This window comes from Crocodylus porosus, unplaced genomic scaffold, assembly GCF_001723895.1.
Source record: "Crocodylus porosus isolate Cpor-Errol unplaced genomic scaffold, CroPor_comp1, whole genome shotgun sequence".
Taxonomy (NCBI): domain Eukaryota; kingdom Metazoa; phylum Chordata; order Crocodylia; family Crocodylidae; genus Crocodylus; species Crocodylus porosus.
This window is the reverse complement of record NW_017728925.1, coordinates 8,129,447-8,136,538: the sequence shown is the minus strand read 5'-3', so window position 1 is coordinate 8,136,538 and position 7,092 is coordinate 8,129,447. Positions and strand designations below refer to the sequence as shown.

The 7,092-nt window shown below is 43.5% G+C and overlaps 1 protein-coding gene across 1 annotated transcript in view; it reads left to right on the top strand.

Annotated features, from left to right (window-relative positions):
• The window catches only part of BRINP1 (BMP/retinoic acid inducible neural specific 1), a 93,942-nt gene that overhangs the window by 28,137 nt on the left and 58,713 nt on the right, over positions 1–7,092 (top strand). The window lies entirely within an intron of this gene.

Sequence of the window (7,092 nt, the reverse complement as noted above, 5' to 3'; positions counted from 1 at the left end):
GTGTGTGTGTGTGTGTGTGTGTGTGTGTGTGTGTGTGTGTGTGTGTGTGTGTGTGTGTGTGTGTGTGTGAATAAGTGAGTGAGTTAGTGAGAGGGGGAGAGAGAGAGAGAGAGTTATTTAATCTACCGGAAAAGATCATCAACATTAATCTACAAGCACACAAACCTAAGTAAAAATCTATGGTTGTGCACAGACTTCTCTTGTCTATTTATACATGCAAAAGCTGATATCTGTACATGTGTAGACAAATACCAGTACTCTGGGTGTCACACAGCAATATACACACATACTGATATTTACCTCTAGCAGTATTGCCTTGCCAGTGCGTACAAAACCCACAAATCAGTTTCTTACCTGCAAAATCATGAGATTAGCTTAAAGATCATGATATTAAATACCATAACAGTAGATATTGGGCTTCTTCCTTTTTGCTTCCTGATTTGCAAGGCTGTACACGTCACATTTGCAAGAACTTCTTTGCAGACAGATGGCTATAAAGTTAGGGGTTTTTTGTTTTGTTTTGTTTTGTTTTTTAACATGAAAGCTGAGATTCTTGTGCAATCTTTTGATTGCAGCAGCTGGGGCAGTAGGGGAAAAACGACCAAATCCCATAAAACTTTTTTTAAAAAAGCATGCGAGATGGCAATGCTTCTAAACACTGGCATATCCACCACATACCTGTGTAAGCCTTAGCATACCACTAAGTACAACACCTTTAAGCATGCCTATACAAACAAATAAGTAGGAATGCAACACTGACACAAGGATGGTTCAATGGCTCATTTTAACTGTGTATGCACAAAGAGGATTTTTTTTTAAAGGAGTGCATACAGGAACTGTTTTGTAACAGGCACAGATCCAGAGACATCTGCAGATCTATAGTAACATGAACACACTTTCTAAATATACATGAATGTATGGATGTTGGCTGAGCTTGCTTGCTGTGCTTCCAGGAACTACAGCAGGAAAAAAGGCGCAGCTCACAGCAGGGTGGAAGCTCAGATAGCTTTAAGATATACTTCTGCCCTTTCTACTTGGCACTTGTGTTGGAGGAAGAAACAGGACCAGCTCCTCCATTGTATGTCATCCCATGCCCCCTTTATAACCTTCCCTATATATTTCTTTCCTGCTCCTGGAACACCTTCAACTCCCTTAAATTCATCAGGACCCACAACGGAGAACCTATATATGTCCCCAGCAGTCTTTCCTGCCAAGTGCAGGAGGGCTGGACCCGATGATCTGTAAGGTCCCTTCCAGCCCCTAGCAACTATGAAACTATGTCCAGTGCAGTACTCTATGCCAGGGAAATTCTCCCCTGACCAGGTAAGAAGACTTTATGGCCCTCTGCACTACAGACTGGCTTATAGAGGCTATAGCAGGAAAGAGAATGCATCCCACTGTGCATGTGATGCCTCTGCTCACTCACACATATGCACATGCATACCTGTAATAAATACACAGACCCGTTCAGTAGAAATATGCAGTGCAAATCAGATACGTGTTATTCAGGAAGTGACTCATGAAATTAAATAATGTAAAATGAAAAAAGAAGTAGTAATGGGGACAGCATTAAAAGGTTTCTCGAGAATATGTGAGTTACATAATCAGATCATATATGAGATGAGGTAGAAATCCACTGAAGGACATAGGAAGAGATGAGAGGACTTTTGTGATGGGAAGAGCTGCACTGGAGAAGAATTTTGTCCCGAGAACAGACCAGTTGTGAATGAAACGATTGGAAATAGCAGGAAGGTGAATTGCAAGAGAAATCAAATCTGTAGGAGACACCACAAGTCCACATATGGTTAACAAAAGTGAGATACCGGCATTTCAAACAAGCTCTTAAAAGGAGTAGGTGAGGAGCGGTAATAGATTTGCTTGTCTTTCTGTCTATGATATCTTTAAAGCATTTATGACAGCAGTATCTAGCAGAATAAAATTGATATTGCCCTGCCTCTTTGTACCAATGAGCAACAACATTGTGGCCAGACTGGAGCTTGGAGGCCACAGTCAAGCCAGCTGTGAGGAGATGGAGACCCAGATGAACACTTTAATTGAGAAGCATGTGAAACAAAGGCACAGAGGGGTAGTTAGGGAGATCCGGATTCACAGGCTCAGGAAACATGAGACAAAGTGCTCAGAGTTGAGGTTGATGCCAAAGTTTTGTTCAGTGAAGGTCATGAGTCAAGAAAAGATGTACAAAGTTTGGAGGTATATTTGTGGATTCTCTGCTTGGCCATATATCCTGCCTTGATCCCCAGGACATATATATATAATCTTATGGGCAAGTTTTCAGAATGAGTAACCAGAGCACACCAAACCATAGGTCCAGGTTTTCATGTGTCTGTGACACAGGTATCTAGGAAGGAACTGAGCTTTTTTTTTGACAATCCAGTCACGTGCCAGATGGAGCTGCTGGAAGCTGAGCAGTTTTTAAAGTTTGCTTCCTTCGGACTGGATTCGGTGCCCATTCAAGTCAGTAGAAGGAAAAAAAAAGCCCTATTGATTTTCATGGAAGAGGACAAAGACAGTATTTAAGCGTGCAGACAGAAGTGACAATTTTTGCCCAATCTGGCCACAGAAAGCAGTCTATATCTGTGACCAAACACAAGTGCATGGCTGCAAACAGCTTTAAAAATGGCTGATCCCACGAAATCTGAACTCCATTATATGACAGGTGAGATGCAGACGCTTCAAAACAGAATGTCTTCTGTAACTTCTGTCTTCTTGCCTGCCAGCCTCTAGCTATTTTCCAAATGGGAGGGGGGAAAGGGAGTGCAAGGAGTTTAGTCTAGGGGTTTTTTCAGCCCCTCCTGGAGCATGGGGTGGGTGTATTGGAGACCTCCCATCTCAGGGGGTCTCCAATACACCCACCCCACCCTCCAGCAGGGGTTGAAAGACCCCCAGACTGAACCCCCTCCACTCCCTTTCCCCTCGTCCCATTCTGAAAACTTTGCAGCCTCACAGGGCGGAGGGGCCATTGCTATGGGAAATGGGTGGCAGGCTGCAGCTAAATTCCCCTCCCCCTAGAACAAACAGTGAACTTCTGTTCGGTCTGGGGGATTGCTGTAACTCAGAACGCTTCCTGCGAAGCGCGCTTACAGAAGTGCAGTTACAGCAGGGAGCTGCACTTCTGTCTCCACCAGTGCTTGGCTGGGTGCTGAGCTGTGTTTGAAAAGGTGGCCTCAACAGCAGGTGCTGATCAGAAAGGAAATTCTGGCCCACGTTGCTACATCTTCAAGTAGCGTAAGGCAGCATAGTGTTCTTGAAATTGTGGAGTCTTGCCAGTCTGTACCGGCTAAGGATCTGACTCACAGCCCTCAAGCCACCCAGAACATTTTGCTTTGCTGGAATTTTGGGTGGAATTATGCTGTTTTGTGGGCTCAGCATATGACTTCCAAGCTAGCTGAAGTTTGCCTATTATTTAATTGCTATTTAAAGCTAACTTTTCTCTCAAAGGACAACCCTCTATTACCCATACTCATGTAGCTTCAGGGGGATGCCAGTGCTCTGAGTTAAACGTAGAAGACCCTCCCTTAGAAGTTAGGCTGAGCTGGCATGGTGGGGTGGGGGGGGTGTGGCTCATGCAAATCTTACCTCTTTGTACTTCTTGTTTCCGGGGGGTGGGAGAGGGGGGAGCTGGTCCCCCCCCCCCCGCCCCAATCTCTGTTGCCTTTGTCATCAGGTGTGACACCACTGCTCCTTTCTCTACAGCTTCTCCAAAGCCAGATAATGTTAGAATTTGAATCAGTCATTGCATCTTGTGAACTTTGAATGGATTTGGAATTAGGCAAAAGGACCTCACCCATCCCTAATTGGAACACTGTAACTTGTTTAGTGGTGATTTCCCCAGAGTGTCTTGCTGTGAGGAAACATGGACACAGCACATTACAACCGTGTCATTTACATTAAAAACCCGCAGCGATAAAGCCACTGCCAATGTTACACAGCAACATACAGTAAAATACAGCATTTTCAAGTGTTTGCAACCAGCCTTACAAAAACAACTCTTCCGCCTCTTTCTTTCTGCCACAGCTGAAGTTCACACATCCATTGGCAGAAGGCTAAACGCCTTACTCCTTTTCCATTGAGTGCTTTCACTAACCAAAGTATTTACTCATGGAGGATTATGCAAAAACAGAATAACTGCTGATACCATTTAAACTAGGCTCCTGCATCCATGGGGATATAATTCCCTATGATATTCTATAGGTTGGGAGAATGGTTTTCTCTTTACTACAGTCCAGAAGATTTTAGGGTGATTTTCCCAGAACACTGAAATGATTCTTTTGCTTTATGCATCTCAGTTCAGGTTTGCCATAGACATGGTCTTAGGGGATAGCAAGAAGCAGGGGGGAAATGGATAGCATTGATAAAGTCAGTAGATGAAGAATGAGCATTTATCAGATTTGCCTCATGATCATGAAACTGCTTTATAGTAGGGTTTGGAGGTAGGAAACCCTGTAAGACATGATCCCTGTCTTACGCACTGTGATTGTAATAGAGATGAGATGATGGGTACTGTGGGCTGCCTGGATATTACAATTATTACTATTGTTGTTGATATGATTACTGTTGCTATTAATTTTTGCACCTAGGAGTCATCATCTTGGCTCCAGATTGGGGAATAAAAGGAAATAATGAGACAATATTCTTCAAGACAATATATGATGAACTTAACATGCCCACAGCCTAACCATGAAGAAAGTATAGTCAGTATGGTGAAAGGAAACCTGGCATAAAGTTAAATTCTAAGACTAGAAGAAATATAGGTTCTCATGCATAGTTGTGTCACAGACTTACAGTATTGCCTTTGGCCAAGTCGTTTGATTTCTTTGTGACTCAGTTTCTATTTCTGTAAAAAGGAGATAACAATAGTTGCCTAGAATTATGAGACTTAATTCATTACATTCCCATAAGTTGCTCTGAGATCCTTGGATATGTGGTTCTGTAGTGGCCCAGGAAGAGATAGTCACTTTAAGTGACCATAGCTCACCATCCACCTTGGCCAATATAGATCTCTGTGCCAATGGACAGAATTACTACAGAGAATCTCACCTGTCCTTAGTGGTTATAGTGAGTATAGCTGTGATTTTAGAAACCACAGGATAAATTCCTGTTCTAGGTTAAGAGGACAAATGAAAAACCTTGAGGTGTGAGATGTGTCTAGCTCTAGCTAACTTGCAGTTCTGAGCTGATACACGCTTTTTAAACATGTCGTTCCCCCTGGCAATAGAGAATTACAGTGAAAGAATGATCTTTATTGTTCATGTAGCATGGGCTCCAATTGACTTAGAAATATATAGATTTTATACTTAAATTTCCCTTGGAGGAAACAAAATGAAACAGGGCTGGGCTTATTGAAAGGGGGAATAAGACTTCAGTTTGTCTCTCTTGAGGCACATCTACATGAAACATTTACTGCACAGCTGACTAATTATGTGTGCAGTAAACATCTCAGCATCTACACGTGTGTCCCTATTATGGCACACAAAACCGATACACTGCATAGCAGGGTAGTATTTGTACCTTGCTGTGAGGAAACTTGTAAATGCGAGTACCATCCTGCTGCAGAGTTTTTTCACACACAGTGGTACAGGTGTAGATACTGGCCTGCTGGCTGGGGCACAAGGGTGCTTCAGTGCAGGAGCTGCAGACTGGCTAGCCCCATGTTGAAGCACCCTTGTGCCCCAGCCAGCCCCTCTGCAGCGTGTTGAGCCCAACTGGAGTGGCCCTGGGCTGGCAGGCTGACCCCTGGGGCCCCAGGCAGCCATGGCTGTCCTAACTGGGCTCCACAGGCCCATCAATGAAGTCCAGAGCTAATTTTTGAAACAGTATACCTGGGAGTAAAAAACTCCAGAGCTTATTCATGTGCACTAATTGCACATGTAGATCCATGCACTGTGTAGAAAAAAAAAGCATCTCACAAAAGTTTAAGTGGTTTGACAAATCACAAATGGGTAGCCACAAGCTGGACACACACGCCATGCATCACAAGCCATGTGTCACATTGATTTAACTATTGACACTCATCTCAATGCTCTAGGGCTTCCAAAGAGTAAAACCACACTGAGAGGCAGGTGAGAGAGTGGCCAACACTTCCCAGGATGGTAGCCCAGGTAGTTTGATGGGAGCGTGGCATGTGCTCAGTATTTCTGAAATTGGATAGGAACTTGGATCCCTGGCCTGACTATTTTGGTCAGTGCATGAGAGTGTCTGGAAAAAAAAATACTGAGTCCTACTCACAATTTTGCCAACTTTTTAATCCATTCATATTTGTCATGTCTCTACTTTTAGAAACTCTTTTCTGGTTCTCTTGAATGCACCCAATTTAAACTCTGGGTCATCAGTTGTAACTATTCACCAATATTTGAATGAACTGGCAAAGAGCAGTGGTCTTCTTGAAATGACTTTTTTTTTTGAAGATAGGCAAAGAAACTATTTACCAAAAGTGTCACATGGCTTCTACCTCTTTGATGGAGAAATGTCCAGGAGCCTATTGGTGTATCAGGATTAAGGCATGCCAGTTTCTGTAGACCACATGCGGCTAGACTTTGACTATCCATCCTGAAGGACCAAGTGCTCCTTTTACAGCTGGGCTTATTGAAAGGGGGAATCAGACTTCAGTTTGTCTCTCTTGAGGTATAACAAGTCCCCTTTACTGCTCTGACAACACAGTCATGTGCTCATCGTGAACAAATCTTAACCTCTCCAGTGTTCAGCTTCCTGTTGCCCCCCTGCCCCCTGTAGTCCATCACTTCCAGCCTTTCTGAGTCTAGTGATGTGATGTCTATACTGCAGACACTTGCCAGTGCAGCTGCAGCAGTTGTAGTATGAAGCATGATCTCTACCTGATCAAGCTGCGCAAGCAGAAGCCCTCAGCTAAGACCAGTGACACTGTGTTTTAACTAACATAGCTCATTGGGGTGGGTGTTTTCAGTGCTTTCAGTATACTTATATGAAAAGTATTCCTAGTGCAGGCATGGCTTAATGTCCCTGTTCATCCATTTCATCCCTGTATGCACATGCATGATGTGACATACCCAAACTCATCCCCAAAGCCCTTCTCTCCTCTTCAATCTTTCCTTAAAC